Source organism: Hyperolius riggenbachi, chromosome 3, assembly GCF_040937935.1.
Source record: "Hyperolius riggenbachi isolate aHypRig1 chromosome 3, aHypRig1.pri, whole genome shotgun sequence".
Classification (NCBI taxonomy): Eukaryota; Metazoa; Chordata; class Amphibia; order Anura; family Hyperoliidae; genus Hyperolius; species Hyperolius riggenbachi.
The window spans coordinates 217,232,152-217,256,958 of NC_090648.1; the positions used below are offsets into that span (position 1 = coordinate 217,232,152).

The 24,807-nt window shown below is 45.6% G+C and overlaps 1 long non-coding RNA gene across 2 annotated transcripts in view; it reads right to left on the bottom strand.

Moving 5' to 3' along the window:
- LOC137563367 (uncharacterized) overlaps positions 1 to 22,215 on the bottom strand; it is a 173,756-nt gene extending 151,541 nt beyond the window's left edge. For both annotated transcript variants that reach the window (XR_011030333.1, XR_011030334.1), the window contains exon 1: positions 21,923 to 22,215. This is a non-coding gene — a long non-coding RNA (uncharacterized lncRNA). The remainder of the gene's footprint in view (positions 1 to 21,922) is intronic.
- Positions 22,216 to 24,807: the final 2,592 nt, after the last annotated feature.

A 24,807-nucleotide genomic window follows, 5' to 3' on the forward strand; every position in this document is an offset into this window, starting at 1 on the left:
TGGAAAAGATGTTTCAAGGGGTCTAACATCTGGAGGGGGGCATGGCGGAGTGGGATACACGCTAAAAATCCCAGGGAAAAATATGGATTTGATGCACAGCAGCGTTTTAAGGGCAGAAATCACATTGAATGCTAAATTGCAGGCCTAAAGTGCTTTAAAACATCTTGCATGTGTATACATCAATCAGGGAGTGTAATTAGAGTACTGCTTCACACTGACGGACTAAACTCACTGTGTAACGCACCGCAAACAGCTATTTGTGTAGTGACAGCCGTGCTGGACTGGTACGCACCATGGCGAGAGTGCAGGCCGTGGCGGTTTTCATGCCCATATGGTCGGGCTGAGGTAGCTGAATTACAGAACAACAGTGACTGAGTGTCCAGCTGATCGAATTTGGTCTGTCCACAATGAAGCAACGACCTTATTATCTATCTTCTTGGGACAGGTGTGCCCCCCAACCCCAACACACTCATTTAGCCGGTCATTGCTTCATTGTGATACGCAAGCCCCTTCGCGGCAAGGTAACGATCACAAAGGGGAATTGACACATGTACATGCCTTTTGTTTTGTCGTTGCAGCCGCAGTGCAGCCAGAAAAATTAGGTAGGCAAATGTACACGCACCAGAAAAATCAATAAAGCGGTCCGCTGCTAGCAGCGGCCTTAAAAATTCAGGAATCCACCTGGAGTCCTGGACCCTGTTGGTGGTGGTGGAGAAGGCAGTCAAGCGGCCTGCAGGCAGAGATGCTGTGTGGGGACTGACTTAGTCTTGGGGCCGGCAGTCACACGGCGTGCAGACAGAGATGCTGTGTGTGGGGACTGACTTAGTCTTCGGGCAGGCATGACCATGCTTTGCAGACCAGGCATCCGTGGTCAGATGGACCCTTGACCCAACGCTGTGTACCAGAGATGACACCACTTGCCTTTCAACATCACGGTACAGTTTGGGTATCGTCTTTTTTGAGAAATAATTGTGTGATGGTATCTTACACTGCGGTGTGTGGCTTTGCTTTTGTGTGCTGCTTTTCCTCAGTGGTCATCCCATTGCAGTTTATTCTTTGTAATCGTGCCTTCGAAAGGTAGTTGTCCCTACGCGGGTCTTGGTCTTTCCACGGCTCAATTTTCGGTGGCAGAGAGTACAGATGGCATTACTCTCATCTGAGGCAGACACACAAAAAAAATGTCTACACCGCTGAGCCCTGGGATGATGGCACTTTGGTGATGGCTGCCAACGGAGTGTTAAGTGGGGTGCCAGAATCAGAGCAGGAGGAGGAAGATATGTCACGCTTCCATGCGAAAGCTGAGGAAGATGAGGTGTTCTGTGTTAAATAGTCAACTACGTCCTGGCCAGGCACGTGCAGAGGGGGGTGCTCTGGGTGCCCAGGCACCCCCCTTTTTAAAATCAGCAAAAAAGGCCCCTCTGATCGCGCAAAATAAGCCCCGCCCCCTATCGCGGTAAGCCCCGCCCACCCGCGAGAAGCTCCGCCTCCGCCTGAGGCACTTTCAGGTGAAGAGGCCTGGATAGGAATCCTAGTGTGCCATACTGACCTCACCCTCCACCTAGGACCCATACTGACCTCTACCTCCCCAAGCACTCATAGTGACTTCTTCCTCACCCACAGGGACCTCTCCATCCATCTAGCACCCACAGTGACTTCTCCCTCCCCAGCACCCACAGTGACCTCTCCCTCCACCTAGCACCCACAGTGACCTCTCCCTCCACCTAGCACCCACAGTGACCTCTCCCTCCACCTAGCACCCACAGTGACCTCTCCCTCCCCCAGCACCCACAGTGACCTCTCCCTGCACCTAGCACCCACAGTGACCTCTCCCTCCACCTAGCACCCACAGTGACCTCTCCCTCCACCTAGCACCCACAGTGACCTCTCCCTCCACCTAGCACCCACAGTGACTTCTCCCTCCCCAGCACCCACAGTGACCTCTCCCTCCACCTAGCACCCACAGTGACCTCTCCCTCCACCTAGCACCCACAGTGACCTCTCCCTCCACCTAGCACCCACAGTGACCTCTCCCTCCCCCAGCACCCACAGTGACCTCTCCCTCCACCTAGCACCCACAGTGACCTCTCCCTGCACCTAGCACCCACAGTGACCTCTCCCTCCACCTAGCACCCACAGTGACCTCTCCCTCCACCTAGCACCCACAGTGACCTCTCCCTGCACCTAGCACCCACAGTGACCTCTCCCTCCCACAGTGACCTCTCCCTCCACCTAGCACCCACAGTGACCTCTCCCTGCACCTAGCACCCACAGTGACATCTCCTTCCCCAGCACCCACAGTGACCTCTCCCTGCACCTAGCACCCACTGTGACCTCTCCCTGCACCTAGCACCCACAGTGACCTCTCCCTCCACCTAGCACCCACAGTGACCTCTCCCTCCACCTAGCACCCACAGTGACCTCTCCCTGCACCTAGCACCCACAGTGACCTCTCCCTCCACCAGCACCCACAGTGACCTCTCCCTCCCACAGTGACCTCTCCCTCCACCTAGCACCCACAGTGACCTCTCCCTGCACCTAGCACCCACAGTGACATCTCCTTCCCCAGCACCCACAGTGACCTCTCCCTCCACCTAGCACCCACAGTGACCTCTCCCTCCACCTAGCACCCACAGTGACCTCTCCTTGCACCTAGCACCCACAGTGACATCTCCTTCCCCAGCACCCACAGTGACCTCTCCCTTACTCAGCACCCACAGTGACCTCTCCCTCCACCTAGCACCCACAGTGACCTCTCCCTCCACCTAGCACCCACAGTGACCTCTCCCTCCACCTAGCACCCACAGTGACCTCTCCTTGCACCTAGCACCCACAGTGACATCTCCTTCCCCAGCACCCACAGTGACCTCTCCCTTAGTCAGCACCCACAGTGACCTCTCCCTCCACCTAGCACCCACAGTGACCTCTCCCTCCACCTAGCACCCACAGTGACCTCTCCCTCCACCTAGCACCCACAGTGACATCTCCTTCCCCAGCACCCACAGTGACCTCTCCCTCCCACAGTGACCTCTCCCTTCACCTACCACCCACAATCACCTCTCCTTCCCCAAATCTAGCAGTGATCCTGCCTACCCCAGCACCCACACTGACCTATCCTTCCCCCAGCACCCACAGTGATCTTTCCCTCCCCCAGAGGCTACCCTCCTGTCCCCTGCAGCACTTACAGGGACCTCCCATCCCAAAAGCAGCGCCTATAGTGACCTCTCCCAACACACAGCATCCACAACTACTCCCTCCTCCAATAACTACAATGACCTCTCCCAGCACCCACAGTGACCTCCCCTTCCTCCAGCACTCATACTGACCTCTTCCTTCCACAGAACCCACAGTGACCTACCCTTCCACCAGCACCCACACTGACCTCTACCTCCCCCAGCACCCACACTGACCTCTACCTCCCCCAGCAACCACACTGACCACTACCTCCCCTAGCAGCAACTATGCCATTCATAGCAGTACCCACAGTGACCTCCCACTCCCTGCACCCACCGCAATCCCACCAATATTCAGCTCCCACATTACACTCAACCAGTAACCCCCACTATAGCAAGCACCCAGTACTTGCACCAAGCAACTTTCACCTAATACTTATATCCGACCTCCATATGGCACTTAGTACTTGCATCATTCACCCTATAGCTGGCACCCAGTACTCACACCCACTTGGCACAGTACTTGCACATTATCTGAACTCACATAAAGCAGTACTAGCACCCAAAGTACCTGCACTCAGAATCCACATGACACACAATGCCCACCCATAGCTAGCACCTAGTGCAGGCAATGCACCAAGTATTCGCACCAATGTACCTGCACCCAACACCCACATGTTTCATCTGCAGTAGTTCCAGTTGCACTAAGCCTCCACTTGGTGCCCAGAACAAACACCAAACACTCACATATGACATCTAGTACTTGCACCCAGAACTCACAAGGGCTTGAGTAACTGCAATCAACACCTACATGATGCTTGACACCAACCCATACAGCCAGAATGCACATGACACCCTGTGCAGCACCCAGAACCCACATGGCACCCAGCTTCTGCATTTAGCACTCACATGACAACAAATACCCCACTAGCCAGCACCCATTACCCAGATGTTACCATGTACTCACTCCCAGAACCCACTTGGCACTCAGTATTTGCACCTAAGACCCACATGACACCCTATAACCCCCATAATCAACACCCACATGGCATAGTACTCACACAGCACAAAGTTCCAAAGCCATTATATGCACCTAGTACCCATCCATGGCCAGCACTCAAATAGCAACCAGTACCCACCCTTGGTCTGAACCCATATGAGACTCAGTACTCTCCCATGGCACACATTCAGACCACACATGGCACTCCCTGCTCACTCATGTCCAACACTCACATGGCTCCCTGTACCAATTAGCACTCACATGGCACCCACTATTGTTTATCGCCTTCTGCTACTCATTCAGCACCCAATACAGAATAGCATCCACTGCAAATAAACACACAATACAAACTGGACTTTGGTACCCACAGCAGCTTGACACGGACTTTACTTTGGCACATCGGCACCCACTGCAAATTAGCACAAACTGGACCTTTGCATCTTAGCACCCACTGCATCTGTGCACCCACTGCACCTTGGCACTTACTGCAGTTTTGCATCTACTAATGCTTAGCAACCACTGCATATTGGCAACCACTGCTTCTTTGCCTGAAAAGAAGCTTGGGTGCTGATCTAGAGGGACAGAGGTCCCAGTAATGAAAGGTGAATCCATGCCTACATCAGGCTCCACTGTGCCCACACTAATAGTGCGCACCTATGACTGCTGATTTGAGGATGGTGGAACCAAAGAAGTTGGTTGGAAGAAGACACAAAGTCTGCCTGATACTTCTATAAAGGTGTGTGTGTGTGTGTGTGTGTGTGTGTGTGGTGTGTGTGTGTGTGGGGGGGGGGGTTAAGACTGCCTAGTGCTTTCTGGGGAAGGGGTATGACATACACAATTTAGCCCGATTTATCGATTAGGGCCCCTTTTTCAAATTTGAGCACCCCCCCCCTTGAGAATCCTCTGCACGGCCCTGGTCCTGGCAATATTGGGGGTTGATGGCACGTGCCTTCTTCTGAACTCTGTGCTTTGGTCGATGAGGGCTGCACGAAATCACGACGGCGTGACCTCGAACAGCCCTTTCGGGTGGCCTGCCTCTGGCTATGCCTCTTGTTTTGCCCCAAATGGGGGGGTTGAATTGAAAGGTATGCACTGACTTGACTAATACAATGTGCAGTCACACAGGTGCAGTGAAAGGTATGCAGTGACTGGTATTACAATACAATGTGCAGCTGTCACACAGGTGCAGTTAACAGGTATGCACGGACTGGTATATAAAACAGCATGTGGTCACACAGGTGCATTGAACAGGTATGCAGTGACTGGTATCAATACAATGTGCAGCTGTCACACACAGGTACCGTGTACAGGTGCAGTGACTGGTATATAACACTGCGTGCTTCTGTCATGCAAGTGCAGTAAACATAAACAGGTATGCAGTGATTAGTAATAGAAATGTGCAGCTGTCGCACACACAGGTACCGTGAACAGGTGCAGTGACTTTTATATAATAAAACACTGCATGCGGTCACGTAGGTAGGTGCACTGAACAGGTATGCAGGGATTGGTATTACAAATGTGCAGCTGTCACACACAAAGGTACCGTTAACAGGTAGTCACTGAATGTGCTGGGCCTGGCAGTGGCACAGTAGGAATTACCAAGGGGCCAAGGGCCAGCTGCGACTGACTGACAGGGCTGTATATGCAAGTGTCAGTGGGACACACACACACACAAAAAAAATAGATCACAAGAACAACATTAGCTCTCCAAAGAGCTGTTGAGGAGCGCTTTTTAGCAGTAAGTATCAGCAAGGAGTAAGCTAACAAGAGCTTAACTAAGTTTTCCCTATGTCTCTGCAGCAAGCTTTCCCTTCTCTAATTACTGCAGCTACACGAGTGAGGGAAATGGCTGACGCTGCCTGCCTTTTATAAGGGGAGGGGGCGGCTCCAGGAGGGAGTGTAGCCTGATTGGCTACCATGTGTCTGATGACTGTGATGTAGAGGGTCCAAGTTGACCCTAATGATGTAGTATAGGGGGTGGGACGAACTTGCATATAGTACGCGTTCGACCGCGATCGCAAACCACCGAAGTTTGCGCGAATCGGTTTGCGGGCGAACCGTTTGGGCCACCTCTAGTGCAGTATCCTGTGCTGATGCATGCAAAGGGTATCACACCTTATAGGGATGTTGCTGAATCAACCCAAAGCTCAGTAAAGAGTTTGTTTATTAATGTCAGTTTTTCATAAGCATCTAATGTACCTCTGCTTCTGTTTTGTTTTTGTCTGCTTAGCATCACACACAGCCTGTTACCCACAAAATGGTACCTTTAAACTTTGGGTGGCCATGGCCTGGTTATTTCTGTTTTTGAAATCTAAATTATTTCCAGGAAACTGAGAAAATGTAATTTGTTGGTTACAAAACACTTCGACTGATTCTACACTGATTCTACACTGATTCCAATGCATCTGAGTCTACACTGATTCTACACTGAACTGGTGACTCGCGGCGATATAGGTGTTGCAGAGTATTGTACCTCGTCGCCAAATATTTGAAAAGTGCGAAAAACGTGCAAGGTGTCCAATAGGGCACAGCACAGTGCCCGTTACTACGATGGAGTCCAATGTGACAATGTGACTTCATCATTGCAGCATGTTGCAGTTAAACATTACATTATACCGCAGCACAACCACGCATGGTGAAAATGCAGCCTAAAACTTCTCGATATCTGGTACTGCTTTTTGGCCAGATGGATGATCCTAAAACCATTTATAATATCTGTGAAAAGCTTTTGAGTTTTTATTGGTAACTGAAAACATGTAGAGTGCAAAAACAGAATGGATGTACATTGGATCTGCTTGCCAGCACTTTCTAAAGCTTGCTTGATTTTTTTTTTCAATTAATTATTAGATCAAGACATCAAGTCTGGTAAAAATCTATTAAAAACGAATCCAATCTTAATAGGTTTTAACAATTTTATTGACTAATCATTGATCAGGAAAACCATTATTCCCTTGATTGATGGTGGTTGGAGAGCAGCGGGGCTGCAGGCAGGAGAAGTGCTTGGTCCACAGCTGCCTAGGAGCTACTGAATGGAGCAGTACAGGAATAGCATTGACAGCATTTTAATCAATAGTCAATAAGATTCGACTGAAATCTGATGGAATAACTAAAGACCACTGTTTCACACAATATTATCCCTATGGGACTTTCTCATTGATTGCAATGGGTCTCAATGTAGTAATGCCCAGCATGCTGTCCATTAACCGGGCATCGTGTGCATTTACTTTGGCAGTGAAGCATACTTTCATTGCACCGTATGCCTCACTGTATGGTTGCATCCCAACACCACTGCGGGATGCAACTTTTCGGCTACGTTGCGCTGCAAAGCCATCGCAGTACAACGTGCTCAATGTGAAAAGGCCCTAATGATGCAAGTTGGCGAGCAATCAGTATTAGGGAGCTAGGGATTGCTTTCTTGATTTGCCACAAATCTAACTTTGCATGTGTAACATTACCTGATAAAGGTTTTTCCTATACAGAAACTAATGATAGATGTCTTGGCTAGTTTGTTGTTACATGGCATTAAAAAAGGAAGTGAGTACAATAGAAGGAAAAGAAACAAGAACTTGCTCTGTGGTATTGTCACCTAGAATTGTGTGAACATGTTATATGCCGTGTGACAGGATCACAGAGCTTATGATTAGTTTTACTAGCAAAGCATTCCCCACAAGACACTGCCTGCAGCTGTTTTTATAAAAGAAGATCTGCCAACACATTCACTTGGCATCCTCTCCATGGAGTATGTTTTGGAAGAAGGATTAAAGAAAGAAGCAATGCGTGATGAGAAAGACGCTCATGAAAAAACTCCCACATGACCCAAACCTTACCTGCTAAATATTTGTCTCCTTGCCTGTATTCCTTGCACACTGACAAAGGAATAACCATACTAGATTTCCTCCTGTACACCTCCTGTCCTCCTGTACACCTAAAGTACACCTTTCACTAGAACAAAGTATTTTAATACTAGATGTAACACACTAGACACGTTTTATGTATTTTTCTTGCTCATTCTTGACTTTCATTAATAAAAGCCTTTTTATTATTTATTTATTTTAAATGGTATCATCCTGATTTAAAACTTCTTGTTTTTATTGGAAATAAGCTATAACAAACTAAATTTTTATGTATGTCTTGGTTACTATTGTGAAAAACTTTGTATACGAGGCTATGTTCGTAGTGGGGCATTGCAATGCACATCCTGCGAAAGAAAGATCACAACGCGACAAAGGGGAAAAGTCACATCACACATTATATGTGCAGTGCGATGCATATGGTAAAGTACATATAAAGTATGCTTTACTATACCAACAGATTTTGACCCACCTCACTGCTAAAGCATCGATGTAAACATAACATTACAATATAGTTACATTGTATGTTGTAATATTTTTTCTAGCCCCTGTGCTTTGTACGACCTGATGGAAGATGATGCAGATACTAATACAACAATACAACGGAAACTTGGTTTGTGAGCATAGTTTGTTCCGAAAACATGCCTGTAATCCAATTCACTCTCATATCAAAGATAATTTCCTCATAAGGATTAATGGAAACTCAGATGATTTGTTCCACAAACCAAAAACATTTATAGAAATATAAAGTCCTGTACTGTATAAAGTAAAAAATGGGGAAAAAAAAGACTTTCATTATAACTAACAGAAGCATTGCTATATTTTGGTTCAACCAACCTTCTTTATATGTGGCTTTCACAAGGACCTTATCCAATGATCGTTGCTTTTGACAGTTACTTTTGAGGACTTCATGGAAATGTGACATTGTACAGTCCATACACTCAGATTAAGCATACCTCCCAACTTTTTGAGATAAGAAAGAGGGAAACTTAAGCCACACCCTAATCACACCACAGACACACCCTTAGTCACACATACCGTAAAAGATTCCATAGGAAATATATGTTCTTTTATAATTCAAACCACGCTAGCAGTGGAGTAGCTAAGGAGCTGTGGGCCCCGATGCAAGTTTTACAATGGGGCCCCCCAAGCATTCTATAAATTACAATTGATACGGCGCACCAAAACCTGCCAATGGCAACTACAGTGTCAGAGGTGCAAGAAGGGGGTGGGGAACATCTAGTTAATGATTACCACTATTCAGAGTATCTATAGAAGTGATAATTATGAGCACAGGACCAATAGAGAGCTAATACTGCAGTTGAGGGAGGGCCCTTTGGGGCCCCTCTGGCCCAAGGGCCCCGACGCAGTCGCAAACTCTGCAACCCCTATTGCTACGCCCCTGCAGGCTAGTTCTTTCTATCTTGAGTCATTTTCCTTCATATTAACATTTGAAAAGAAATGTATTAGTTTAAAGGATGGGAATAAAGTTTAGAGTTCATTAAACACATTTTCAGTAGAAAATAAAAAATACACATATAAATATATATATATATATATATATATATATATATATATATATATATATATATATATATATATATATTTACATAGATCAGTACATCAGTCCTGAAAGAGGGACACATGAGGAAAAAAGAGGGACAGAGGAACAGGATTCCCATAGTGAGACTTTTCCCCCAAAAGAGGGACAGTTGGGAGCTATGAATTAAGTACTTAAAGTAATTAAAGGGGCTCTATTGCGAAAAATGTTAAATGTGTGCAAACATAGATAAATAAGAAGTACGTTTTTTCCAGAGTAAAATGAGCCATAAATTACTATTCTCCTATGCTGCTGTCACTTACAGTAGGTAGTAGAAATCTGACAGAAGCGACAGGTTTTGGACTAGTTCATCTCTTCATAGGGGATTCTCAGCAAGGCTTTTATTCTAAAAGGGGCCCACACACCTAACGATTTTCACACCGATATACACCCGATTCGATCACAGTGATCGAATCGGCTGTGAAATTGCCGCGCACACCGCTGACAGAACGATCGATTTCCGTCTGAAATCGATCGTTCCCGTCGATTCCCTTCGATCCGTCCTTGCGGAAGATTTCTCTCGATCGCCGGCGGGTCGGTAGTGCGTCGATAGCGGCGTTCAAATGCCCGACGACCGACGCAATACAGCGGGTATACATTACCTGTTCCGGCCGGCGCGAGTCCCCTGGTCCTCGCTGTCTTCTTTCCGCGCTGGGTTCCGGACCGGCTGCTACACAGAACTTCCTGTCCCGGCAGGAAGTTTAAACAGTAGAGCGCCCTCTACTGTTTAAACTTCCCCTGGACAGGAAGTTCAGTAGCTGCAGGAACGGTCTGGAGCCCGGAGCGGAGAAGAAGACAGCTGGGACCAGGGAACTCGCGCCGCCCGGAACAGGTAATGTATGCGGGGGGGCGTCAGCAGCGGCAGCTCCACAGATTGTGATCGGTTTCTGGCTGAAATCGATTCACAATCTGTTTGCAGTAAGGTGGCCATACGATCCCTCTCTGATCAGATTCGATCAGAGAGGGATTTATCTGTTGGTCGAATCTGATGGCAAATCGAGTAGTGTATGGCCACCTTTATAAAGACATTCCCTAAAAAGGATTTAAACAATGATGCTGGCCAGCTTCCCTGTTTGCAACACAGTTTTTTGGGCAGTTGGACAGAGCAACTGCCATTCACTAAGTGCTTTTGAAAATAAATAAATCCCTGAGAATCCCCCATGAAGAGATGAACTAGTCCAAAACCTGTTGCTTCTGTCAGATTTCTACTACCTACTGTAAGTGGCAGAAGCATAGTAGAAAAGTAATTTATGGCTCATTTTACTCTGGAAACAACGTACTTCTTATTTGTATATGTTTGCAAATATTGTAAATTTTTAAAATTTTCGCCATAGTGCCTCTTTAAGTACAACCCTGCAGTGTCAAAGGGAGCACAAGCAGCGGCTCATTTGTGATGACATGAGGCGTGTATACCATTCTACGCTCAATCCATGGTTTTTGTATAATAATAATAATTGCAGCTCCTTCACATACTGATGCCTGTTTTTAAACACGTCTTTGTAAATGAAGCAGATGCACTGGGATATGAATTCAAGAAGGTAGTTGTGTTTGTGTATGTATATAAAAGCAGAGCACGTGTTGGTGCCATCTGAGTGTTTACCACCTGCTGACCACTTTTAACACTCTCATCAGTATTCTGTGTACTCTCCTCTCCTTCTTGAATATACTGGATGCAATTGTACTACTGGCTGCAGAGAACTTGATTAAATAAATAATAAATAATGTAACAGCAAGCTCTTAAGTGATAGGGTGAAAAAAACATGGGTAATTTTAATCTCTGGTTACTGAGAAGTATAATGACTCTCCACAGACACTCTGTGCACAGAGAGATGAAGATTTCATTTTTCAGCACGACCTGGCACCTGCTCACAGTGCCAAAACCACTGGTAAATGGTTTACTGACCATGGTATTACTGTGCTCAATTGGCCTGCCAACTCTCCTGACCTGAACCCCATAGAGAATCTGTGGGATATTGTGAAGAGAAAGTTGAGAGACGCAAAACCCAACACTTTGGATGAGCTTAAGGCTGCTATCGAAGCATCCTGGGCCTCCATAAAACCTGAGCAGTGCCACAGGCTGATTGCCTCCATACCACGCCGCATTGAAGCAGTCATTTCTGCAAAAGGATTCCCGACCAAGTATTGAGTGCATAACTGAACATAATTTTTTGAAGGTTGAAAAACACTTTTCTTTTATTGGTCGGATTAAATATGCTAATTTTTTGAGATAGGAAATTTGGGTTTTCATGAGCTGTATGCCAAAATCATCAATATTAAAACAATAAAAGGCTTGAACTACTTCAGTTGTGTGTATAAATCTAAAATATATGAAAGTCTAATGTTTATCAGTACATTACAGAAAATAATGAACTTTACCACAATATGCTAATTTTTTTGAGAAGATCCTGTAGGCCCATATACAATTCACTTTTTCACCTGAGTTTTCTCCTAGGTGATATTTTCACAATTTGTAAATGAAAAATGCCTTTTAACCTCCTGAGCGGTATGGACGAGCTCAGTTCGTCCATCACCGCCGGAGGCTGCCGCTCAGGCCCTGCTGGGCCGATTTTCTTCAAATAAAAAGCAGCACACGCAGCCGGCACTTTGCCAGCCGCGTGTGCTGCCTGATCGCCGCCGCGAGCAGCGGCGAAAGAGGGTCCCCCCAGCCGCCTGAGCCCAGCGTAGCCGGAACAAAAAGTTCCGGCCAGCGCTAAGGGCTGGATCGGAGGCGGCTGACGTCAGGACGTCGGCTGACGTCCATGACGTCACTCCGCTCGTCGCTATGGCGACGATCTAAGCAAAACAAGGAAGGCCGCTCATTGCGGCCTTCCTTGTTTATTCTGGGCGCCGGAGGCGATCGGAAGAACGCCTCCGGAGCGCCCTCTAGTGGGCTTTCATGCAGCCAACTTTCAGTTGGCTGCATGAAATAGTTTTTTTTTAATTAAAAAAAAACCCTCCCGCAGCCTCCCTGGCGATCTCAATAGAACGCCGGGGAAGTTAAATAACCAGCAAGCAAGAAAATGCTCAAAATAATTTTAATAGTTTTTCAACTACTTTTTGGTACTTTTTGAATTGCAAAATGCTTAAACGTTATTTTAAACGCAAGATAAAAATTGATCCCCCAGGAGAAAACTCAGGAGAAAAAGTGATAGAAGTGCATATGGGCCATTAAGTACTACACATTATTAAAGCTAGAATATATTCTATTTACAATACCTGCGAACCCTACCAGTATGTGGATCATCTAGCTCAGTAAGCTCTCTAGCTAAACAATTAGTTTTAGAGGACAGCTGAAGTAAGAGGTGTATGGAGGCTGTCATATTTATTTCCTTTTAAAGGATAGCTTAGCACTTATTACATCGAAACACCCCCCCCCCCCCCATTACTGTGTAATGATCCCTGGAACCTACTTATGGGTCGGGAGGGTTAGTTTGGACTGCTCAGGCTCTGCCTGGCGATGCATGTCCTTGATTGTGCACCCGCAGGCAGGAGTGCTCTGCGCATGCACTCTACGTAGTTGTGAGGCACTACTGCTTTTTTTCAGTAAATTATAGCCCAGAGAGTTGTGAAACTCCCAAGCAGCAGTAGCAAAAAATAAGGGTTTCAATGGAGTGGTATCATTCATAAAACATAACTTTTAATGTACAGTGGCCCGTAGGCAATTCACTTTTTCTCCTGTGTTTTCTCCTAGTAGATAATTTTTCATCTTTTATTTAGAAAAACTTTTTAACACTTTGCAATTAAAAAAGTACTCACAAGTAGGTGGGTATGTTAAGTATTTTCTCGCTTGCTGGTGATTTAAAAGGCATTTTATTGGAAGGTTTCAATACATCACTTAGGAGAAAAATCAGGAGAAAAAGTTAATTGCATATGGGCCCGTTTTTTATAATAAAAGAGAAAACACATCATATGAATATATTAAAATGTCAACAATAATGGTCAGTGCTGAGCATATATGCCTGATGCACAATTTGCAGACCGAACAGCGGCTTCTTCAGATGCTTAATTTTCCATTACAATTAATCATGCATTGTCATGTCAATACAAATTTGTAATAAAAGCAGTGATGTGCTTTAAAGTGCAAGCAAGGAAAAAGCATGTGCAGTCTGAATGATTCAGATGAGCGTGATGGACGTACAACATACCACCTGCATGTTGCTAGATATCACTAGAGTGCAAAGGGCCAGAGAAGACTTCCTTCCATATGTCCCCCTTTTACTTGCCCCTTTTAAAGTGTACCCATTATAGTGCTCCCTACAGTGTCCTCCGCGTAATGCCTTAACCTCTTGAGGACTGCAGGGCTAAACCCCCCTAGTGACCAGGCCATTTTGAGTAAAATTGGCCACTGCAGCTTTAAGGCCAAGCTGCAGGGCCGCACAGTACAGCACACAAGTGATCCCCCCCCCCCTTTTCTCCCCACCAACAGAGCTCTCTGTTGGTGGGGTCTGAACGCTCCCCCCATGTTTATTTTTTTTATTGTAAATATTATTGTTCCTGGTTTAAAAAAAAAACGAAAAAACTGTTTCTTTAAACCCTCTCCCTCCCCACAGCCAGCCAATTATGGCGATCGGCTGTCATAAGCTTCTGCCTATAAGAGCCGATCGCTCTCTTGTCCCCCAGGGGGACAGCCGTGAGACTGAAGGCGGGGCGGAACTCAGCCCCCCAAGCAGGAGATGTGCACGCAGCCTGCGCGCGATCTCCTGCAAAACAGAGCCCCAGGACTTTACGCCAATTGGCGTTAGGCGGTCCAGGGGCTGCCGCCACGGCCACGCCCATCAGCGTGATGCGATCGGCAAAAGGTTAATATATACCTCACCCACTGTTTTGCTCCTGTTTTAATGGACTCTAGAGGTACTCCTTTAAAGAGAACCTGAACTGAAAATAAAAAGTCAAAATAACTATACACAGGTCATACTTACCTCCTGTGTAGTCTACTCCTCAATCTAATCTTTTCTCCTCTCCTGTGTCCCATTTGTCCACTGTGATCAACGGAATTCTCCGTCCTCCATTTTAAAAATGGCCATTACCCCATAACAGCTTCCTGGTCAGCACACTGCTCAACTGTAATATCACCCACTTGAGCAGTGTTGCCAACCGCGCGTAAATTTAAGGGGGCAGCCCGTAAATTTTGATACAAAATGAGCTGCTCGTGAATTCCGTAAGGAATTCAGCAGCGTCTGTAAGGGCGGCCGGTCGGCTGCCCGCCCTGTTGCAGGAGGACAGCAGCGCAGTGGAGGAAGAGCTGTGGGCAGTGGTGGAGAAGGGGGGCAATCTCCCCCCCCTTCTCTCACCTTAGTGCTCTCCCTCCCTCGCTGACTGTCCCCTCCTGATCTAAGTGCTGAGTGGCGTTTGGCAGCGGGCGGAACTTACCTTCCGTCTCGCTCCTGCCCCGGAAGTTCTGCTGCTCTGGTCTGGACCAGACCAGAGTAGCGGCAAATCATCCCGCGCCGGCGACGAGACGCAGGTAAGTTCTGCTCACTGCCGCCTGCCAGCCACTCAGCACTTAGACCAGGAGGGGACAGTCAGCGAGGGAGGGAGAGCACTAAGGTGAGAGAAGAGGGGTAGATTGCCCCCCTTCTCCACCGCTGGCAACTCCCCCTCCACTGCGCTGCTGTCCTCCTGCTGGGGGGGGGGGGGGGGGGTCACCTGGCTACCTATTGTGGGCACATATACCTCTGGCTACATATACTGGGACATATACCCTGCCTACATATACTGGGCACATATACCCCTGGCTACATATACTGGGCACATATAACCCTGGCTACATATACCTGTGGCTACATATACTGGGCACATATACCCTGCCTACATATACTGGGCACATATACCCTGCCTACATATACTGGGCACTTATACCCCTGGCTACATATACTGGGCACATATAACCCTCACTACATATACTGGGACATATACCTGTGGCTACATATACTGGGCACATATACCCTGCCTACATATACTGGGGACATATAACCCTGGCTACATATACTGGGCACATATACCCCCTGGCTACCTATTGTGGGCACATATACCTCTGGCTACATATACTGGGCACATATAACCCTGACTACATATACTGGGACATATACCTGTGGCTACATATACTGGGCACATATACCCTGCCTACATATACTGGGGACATATAACCCTGGCTACATATACTGGGCACATATACCCCCTGGCTACCTATTGTAGGCACATATACCCCCTGGCTACCTATTGTGGGCACATATACCTCTGGCTACGTATACTGGGCACATATAACCCTGACTACATATACTGGGACATATACCTGTGGCTACATATACTGGGCACATATACCCTGCCTACATATACTGGGGACATATACCCTGCCTACATATACTGGGGATATATAACCCTGGCTACATATACTGGGCACATATACCCCCTGGCTACCTATTGTGGGCACATATACCCCCTGGCTACCTATTGTGGGCACATATACCTCTGGCTACATATACTGGGCACATACAGTGGTGTGAAAAACTATTTGCCCCCTTCCTGATTTCTTATTCTTTTGCATGTTTGTCACACTTAAATGTTTCTGCTCATCAAAAACCGTTAACTATTAGTCAAAGATAACATAATTGAACACAAAATGCAGTTTTAAATGATGGTTTTTATTATTTAGTGAGAAAAAAAAACTCCAAATCTACATGGCCCTGTGTGAAAAAGTGATTGCCCCCCTTGTTAAAAAATAACTTAACTGTGGTTACTCACACCTGAGTTCAATTTCTGTAGTCACCAACCCCGGCCTGATTACTGCCACACCTGTTTCAATCAAGAAATCACTTAAATAGGAGCTATCTGACACAGAGAAGTAGACCAAAAGCACCTCAAAAGCTAGACATGCCAAGATCCAAAGAAATTCAGGAACAAATGAGAACAAAAGTACTGTATTGAGATCTATCAGTCTGGTAAAGGTTATAAAGCCATTTCTAAAGCTTTGGGACTCCAGCGAACCACAGTGAGAGCCATTATCCACAAATGGCAAAAACATGGAACAGTGATGAACCTTCCCAGGAGTGGCCGGCAGACCAAAATTACCCCAAGAGCGCAGAGAAAACTCATCCGAGAGGCCACAAAAGACTCTAGGACAACATCTAAAGAACTGCAGGCCTCACTTGCCTCAATTAAGGTCAGTGTTCACGACTCCACCATAAGAAAGAGACTGGGCAAAAACGTCCTGCATGGCAGATATCCAAGGCGCAAACCACTTTTAAGCAAAAAGAACATTAAGGCTCGTCTCAATTTTGCTTAAAAACATCTCAATGATTGCCAAGACTTTTGGGAAAATACCTTGTGGACCGACGAGACAAAAGTTGAACTTTTTGGAAGGTGCGTGTCCCGTTACATCTGGCGTAGAAGTAACACAGCATTTCAGCAAAAGAACATCATACCAACAGTAAATTATGGTGGTGGTAGTGTGATGGTCTGGGGTTGTTTTGCTGCTTCAGGACCGTCCTGGAAGGCTTGCTGTGATAGATGGAACCATGAATTCTACTGTCTACCAAAAAATCCTGAAGGAGAATGTCCGGCCATCTGTTCGTCAACTCAAGCTGAAGCGATCTTGGGTGTTGCAGCAGGACAATGACCCAAAACACACCAGCAAATCCACCTCTGAATGGCTGAAGAAAAACAAAATGAAGACTTTGGAGTGGCCTAGTCAAAGTCCTGACCTGAATCCTATTGAGATGTTGTGGCATGACCTTAAAAAGGCGGTTCATGCTAGAAAACCCTCAAATAAAGCTGAATTACAACAATTCTGCAAAGATGAGTGGGCCAAAATTCCTCCAGAGCGCTGTAAAAGACTCGTTGCAAGTTATCGCAAACACTTGATTGCAGTTATTGCTGCTAAGGGTGGCCCAACCAGTTATTAGGTTCAGGGGGCAATTTCTTTTTCACACAGGGCCATGTAGGTTTTGAGTTTTTTTTCTCACTAAATAATAAAAACCATAATTTAAAACTGCATTTTGTGTTCAATTATGTTATCTTTGACTAATAGTTAACGGTTTTTGATGAGCAGAAGCATTTAAGTGTGACAAACATGCAAAAGAATAAGAAATCAGGAAGGGGGCAAATAGTTTTTCACACCACTGTATAACCCTGACTACATATACTGGGACATATACCTGTGACTACATATACTGGGCACATATACCCTGCCTACATATACTGTTCACATATACCCCTGGCTACACATACTGGGCACATATAACCCTGGCTACATATACTGGGCACATATACCTGTGGCTACATATACTGGGCACATATACCCTGCCTACATATACTGGGCACATATACCCTGCCTACATATACTGGGCACATATACCCCTGGTTACATATACTGGGCACATATAACCCTGACTACATATACTGGGACATATACCTGTGGCTACATATACTGGGCACATATACCCTGCCCACATATACTGGGCACATATACCCCCTGGCTACCTATTGTGGGCACATATACCTCTGGCTACATATACTGGGCACATATAACCCTGACTACATATACTGGGACATATACCTGTGGCTACATATACTGGGCACATATACCCCTGGCTACATATACTGGGGACATATACCTCTGGCTACATATACAGGGCACATATACCCCTGCCTACATATACTGGGGACATATACCTCTGGCTACATATACTGCGCACATATATCCCTGGCTACATATACTGAGGACGCTGGCTGTTTGCCATTATGTGCATTTACTAGTGAAAAGCTGTCTCTTATTATGTGCATTTACTGGTGAAAAGCTGTCTCTTATTATGTGCATTTACTGGTGAAAAGCTGTCTCTTATTATGTGCATTTACTGGTGAAAAGCTGTCTCTTATTATGTGCATATACTGGTGAAAAGCTGTCTCTTATTATGTGCATATACTGGTAAAAAGCTGTCTCTTATTATGTGCATTTACTGGTGAAAAGCTGTCTCTTATTATGTGCATTTACTGGTGAAAAGCTGTCTCTTATTACGTGCATTTACTGGTAAAAAGCTGTCTGTCATTACGTGCATTTACTGGTGAAAGGATGTCTCTAATGTGCATTTACTGGTGAAACGCTGTCTCTCATTATGCGCCGCAAATTTCCTCGAACATGTTGCCCCCTACCCATTTGACTGCCCCCTCATATGTGCCAGTCTAGAACCGGCCCTGTACCCCTGCCTACATATACTGAGCACATATACCCCTGGCTACCTGTTCTGGGGACATCTATACCCCTGGCCACCTATTCTGGGGACACCTATAGTCCTGGGGCTACCTATTTTTGGGGAACCACTGCTGTCAGATTAAATGTATTTTGGGGAACTGCTGCCAGATTATGTGCATGTTGGGGGAATCGCTGCTGCCAGATTACATCTATTTTTTGGGAACCACTGCCATATTGTCTGTATTTTGGAAGAACCTCTGCCAGATTACGTGGATTTTTGGTAAAATGCTGTAAGATTATATGTATTAAGGGGGGGGGGGGGGGGGGTACACTATGGCAGAGCTCAAACTTCCCTGGCAGACCTTTTACAGCAACACTAAAATCATGTATATTTGGCCCCACCCATGACCACGCCCACATTCTGTTGCGTGACCACGGCCATTTTTCAGGATTTTGTCAGTAAAAAAAATCTTTTGTCAATAAATTTTTAGGTCAGTAAAAAATAACGTGAAACGTTGGCAACACTGCACTTGAGCCATAAGGAAACAGGGACATTACCTTGCACAATCAGTTGTAACTGACAGCTGCTGATGTATAACTGACAGCAACTGGTATATTTCACTTCTGACAAAATTTTGTCAGCTCAGCACTCTGGTCCTTTTTATAAAAATGTGACTTTGTGCATACATTTTAGAATAGTACAACCAATTAATCAGATCAGAAGGGAAATTGTGCCTATAGCTCTATTTTGAGAGACTTGATCCCACTTCCTATTCTAGAGATCATCTGTCATGAAGGCCATGACTGAGACAAAATCCTCATCATTGGAGCAACTGACATTCTGACTGCATAATTCAAAGGCAGAAAAAGTTTCCTACCAGAGTTGCACTTTAAGTTAAACAGACACTAAGCCTGGTTCACACTACAAGAGCTTTTCTAAGCACTTTGTGCTTCTAAAAGCTCTTGCTAATGTTATTGTAATGGATAGCGGAGATACGGCCGCAACAGCAAGCGGCATGGCGGCTATCTCCGCGTCGCAGCCGGCGGTTACCGCCGCGCAGTTACACACTGGTGCTTTGCCTGGTCCTTCTATTGCTCATAGACTAAGGGCTACGCGTGCACGCCAGGCGACAGGCCCTTTATGCAACTAGAAGGGGAGTCAGCTGATCAGGCGATCAGCTGACTCCAGCTGTGCTCCGGATTGGTTGAGTGACTGGGGCGGCGCTGTGGAGCGCTTGCAGTATATATAGGACAGGTCATTCAGTTGCTCCGCGTCTGCTGTTGCAAATGCTACGTGTTAGCACTCAGACCTAGTCAGATCCCAAAGTGTGCTAGAACCAGCAGGAGCTGGGGATCCACACTTAGCCAGATTCTGTTGATAGCTTAAAGTACTAATTGAATTGTATTATTTGTTATGACCTTCTGCTAGCTTGACTACTCTTCTGTTTACTGATCCTGTACCTTTGCCTATCTGATATAGTTGCCGACTCTGCCTGAAACACTACTCTGATCTAGCTTTCTGTCTCTGTACCGTATCTGTCCGCTCGTTGCCAAACCTGCTTGTCTGAGTCTCCTGTCCTCACCAGTGAGCCTAGTCGCTGGTGAGGAATCCTCTGCTATCATCACCTGCTTCACAGGTGAATACTGGCTGTAGTACTATCTGAATCACCTGCCCCTCAGCTGATCAGTAGCTGCAGTACAGTCTGAATCACCTGCTCCTCAGGTGATCATTAGCTGCAGTACAGTCTGAATCACCTGCTCCTCAGGTGGTCAGTAGCTGCAGTACAGTCTGAATCACCTGCTCCTCAGGTGGTCAATAGCTGCAGTACAGTCTGAATCACCTGCTCCTCAGGTGGCCAGTTGCTGCAGTACAGTCTTTATCACCTGCTCCTCAGGTGAAAAGTCACTACAGTACTATCCTTTCTACCTGCCCCTCAGGTGATAGTGACTACACTACAGTCAGAATCACCCGCCCCTCGGGTGACCAGTACGGTTGTTAATTATAGTTCTACACGCTCCTCGGGTGAACTATCGCACTATTGTCTGTATCTCTAGCTTGCTGGAGTTTGTATTCCTGTGTTATATAGAGATATTCCTATCTTTCAGCTCCTCTGGAATAGCGGGTATCTCTATCATTACTGTTGCACCAAACACCTACCCTTACATTGGTTGTCCTGTTTCTGGCTATACCAGTATTATTGGTGATTCTGCAGATCACCCTATAATCAGGTATAGCATCTGTATTATTGGTGATACTGCAGATCACCAATAATCAGAGAAATCTGTTCTCGCTGACACCAATCGTTACAGTTATCCTATGTGTGTGTTCTCACTGGAGCAAAGTGATTTGAAAAATCCCAGATAGTATTGCATTAGCAAGAGATGTTTTCAAAATCACTAGCGCTTAAAAAGCCTAAGGGCTGGTTCACATGGGTGTCTGGCTGGAGGAACAACTGGCGGAGGCTGGTTTAGAAAGCATTTGGCATTGGTTTGCATCATCGGTTCCTATTTTTCCTTTGTGATTTGAGCCCCTAGGGGGATATGGAACTGCAAAGACAGCCAACACTGGACGCTACATGTAGCATCCAAGATGAGATGAGATGATGGGATCTACTGTGATCTAACTGCTCTCACCATCGTTTAAAGACTACTTCCATCCGTTTGAATGGAACAGTGGTAGATCTCTTTCGTAGGCTAGCAAAAATGTTGTATTTACTATCTGTGTGAACCAGCCCTTAAAGTAAACTTGAATGTAAAAGTTGTATACTTACCTGGGGCTTCCTCCAGTCCTCTTCAGCTTAATCTGTCCATAGCCACCATCCTCTGCCTCCTCTATACTCTGTTATGGCTCCGGGTAACTTTAATCGGGGCTTATTACGCACACTGCGCCTGTGCTGACTGGTCCTGACTGCCGGTAGTTGCCGGGACCGTAGCGGAGGATCCAGGAGGCAAGGGAGGACGGCGAGGGTAGCGATTAGGCTGAAGGGGGCTGGAGGAAACCCCAGTTAAGTATAAAACTTTTGCACTTCATCATCTCAAGTACACTTTAAAGGAAGAATGACTGTATGCTTTGAAAACATAAACACATCGCCTACAAATTATGTGTAGACTTACCAGAGTTGTGCTGAGAATTAAACGTAGTAAGGGGTCTACAGGCTGATCCTGCTGTTGTCCTTGACTTGGGCATGAACAATCAAAGCATATGTATTTTCTCCATAGAGCGAGGAATGGTCATCAGCACCCGGTCACATGCAGCTTTTTGGCAACACCATCATGTTTGCTAGTTAATTATTTTAGTGTATATTAATTACTCCTGAATCTGTTGGATCTTTTAGCAAATACAGGTCTGGCTTAGCAAATGCAGGCCTACTACACAATGCATGTAAATGATCACACCTTGCACTGCCTTTCTTACATATTATATATAAAATCTGTGTAACTATAGTTACCCTTCCTGTAGCTGGAAGTGTAACTAGGGAAGACCTGTTCTCGGGTAGCATTTGTAATTACTTGCTTAATGCAAATAGCCAGACTCTCATTACCAGGCAGCTTTAACCCATTGAAAATCACTAGATTCATTATTGATTCACATTTCCTAGTTGCTGTTTGGGGAGTCTTAAGACTCTTTTGTTTTAATGACTCTTGGTGTTACTGGTATTGCCTTTTTACAATGTCCTTTGGCCACAAATGTCTTATACATAGCAGCCATATTTTTTTCCATCAAAAGCAAACTCTTGTGGATGAGACCAAGTCCTGATCAGCAGACGGTTTGGTGTCTGCATGCCGAGGTGGGTTTTGATGAGATCGATTCCCTGCGCTGTTGCGTTCCTCAATTTGCATGTCCCCAGAGCGGGAGGGAAAAGCAGACATTTAAGGCATTTAGGATGGTGCCATTTCTTCTTTGATGTTTATTGTTGTTTCTTTCTCCCTTAAAAAAATGATAATCCTCATTCCTTGTGAATTAATTTTCAGTGTAATTTAGCCTATATCAAAGAATGATAAAACAGCAATTATTTCCTCTGATGCCTTTTTGAATTCTTGATGTCCTGGTGTCTATGATCAGAAAGCATATAATTAAACAAATAATGAAGCTGTAAAAATGATCCGTAAGAAAAATAATTCATTTAAAGGCACTTTCCAATCAAATATGAACATAGTCCATGATACAATGGCCCAGTGGCAGCATGGATGTAATGTTTGTCCTGACATATTTTGTCAGGTTTTTTTTTTGTCATGTTTTGCCAATTGCCACTTATTACCAGGAAATGTTCTGAGCAGTCCTGAAGTACTGGAAATGCAAACCAACAACATCAACTTATAAAGCAGCAAGAAAGCAAAATGTCCCATGAATAGTCTATTGGAATTCTTGCAGCCTCAAAAGAAAGAATATAAAAATGACTAAATGGTTGTCTGTTCTCTTACTTCGTATGTTACTATGGCAACTTCTTGAGTTATTTCACTTCTGAGAGCATCATCCCTGATACCTGAGTTCATTGGAGCATCACACACTCAGTGGAACAGGAAACAGGGGATGCGCTGTGCATCCTCTGTTTCCTGTTAGGAGGAGGTACTTTGGCTTTGCTGAATAATATTCTGCTGCTACTTCTAAGTGTGGGACTACCCCCAACCCACCTAAAAGGAGTTTATAAAAAATAACATTTATGGGGAGCGCTAGAACTTAAAAATAATCCTCTGTTTCCTGTTCCACTGAGTGTGTGATGGGGAGAGCTAGATAACTGTGGTCACCAGAATCACATGGCAAGAGGCAGGGTCGTCATCACAATATTCTTCTTAGAAGGGACGCTGTCAGGACTTTGTCCACCTTCGTTCCTCCTGCACGCTGGTTCGCAGTGGCGTAGCTAAAGAGTTGTGGGCCCCGATGCAAGTTTTACAATGGGGCCCCCCAAGCACTCTATATATAGCAATTGATACAGCGCACCAAAACCTGCCAATGGCAACTACAGTGTCAGAAGGGCAAGAAGGGGATGGGGAACAGTTTGTTAATTATTACCACTATTCAGAGTATCTATAGAAGGGATTTTTACAAGCACAGGACCAATAGAGAGCTTATACGATAGTTGAGGGAGGGCCCTTCGGGGCCCCTCTGGCCCAAGGGCCCTGATGCAATCGCTACTTCTGCAACCCCTATTGCTACGCCCCTGCTGGTTCGGATTTGTGGGAAGGGCACTATAAACTGGAGACACTGTGAAGGGAACACTACAACAGGGGAAACTATGGGAAGGCTTTTAACTGAGGACGCTATTGGATAGCATGATAACTAGGATCACTATTGGGGAGAAACTGTAACTGAGGACACTAGCAGGGAGCACTCTACCGGAAAAGCACACTAGTTGGGGAGCATTCTAGCAAGAAATACCATAAGGGGAGAGCTAGTCTATAACTGGGGAAACTGTAAAGTGAGCACCACTATAACAAAGAGCATAATATTACAGAGTACATAGTCATGTCATTTACTGTTCTCAAAGGAGCTCACAATCTAATCTGTGCCATAGTCCTAGTCTAATGTCCTACCATGTTGGTATTATGTATTTATGTAGTACTGACATCTTCTGCAGAACTTTACAGAATACATAGTCACGTCACTAAATGTCACACTGTGATCCCTATCACAGTCTAAGGCCAGAATTCCGCATAGCTAATCAACCTAGGCTAAACATGACTGGGAGGGCAGGGCGGCTTTCAATATACAGCAATATATACAGTAGCTTTAGGAAGTATTTCTGATGCTGAAACCAGGGAAGTTATTATATTTTATAAGTATTATATTTATAACCACTATAACCACTATATGTCACTACAGTGACATAAGGTAAGAGCAAAATGTTAAAATTCGAGGAATATGAGGACTGACCTTTTTTTCCCTTTTGAAAAAATACCAATTGCCTGGCTGTTATCTTCAGTAGTGAGTGAGTCACACCACAGCAACAGGCAAACAGTTAATCCCGTGTGAACACAGTGAATCCAGTGCAGGAGACTTG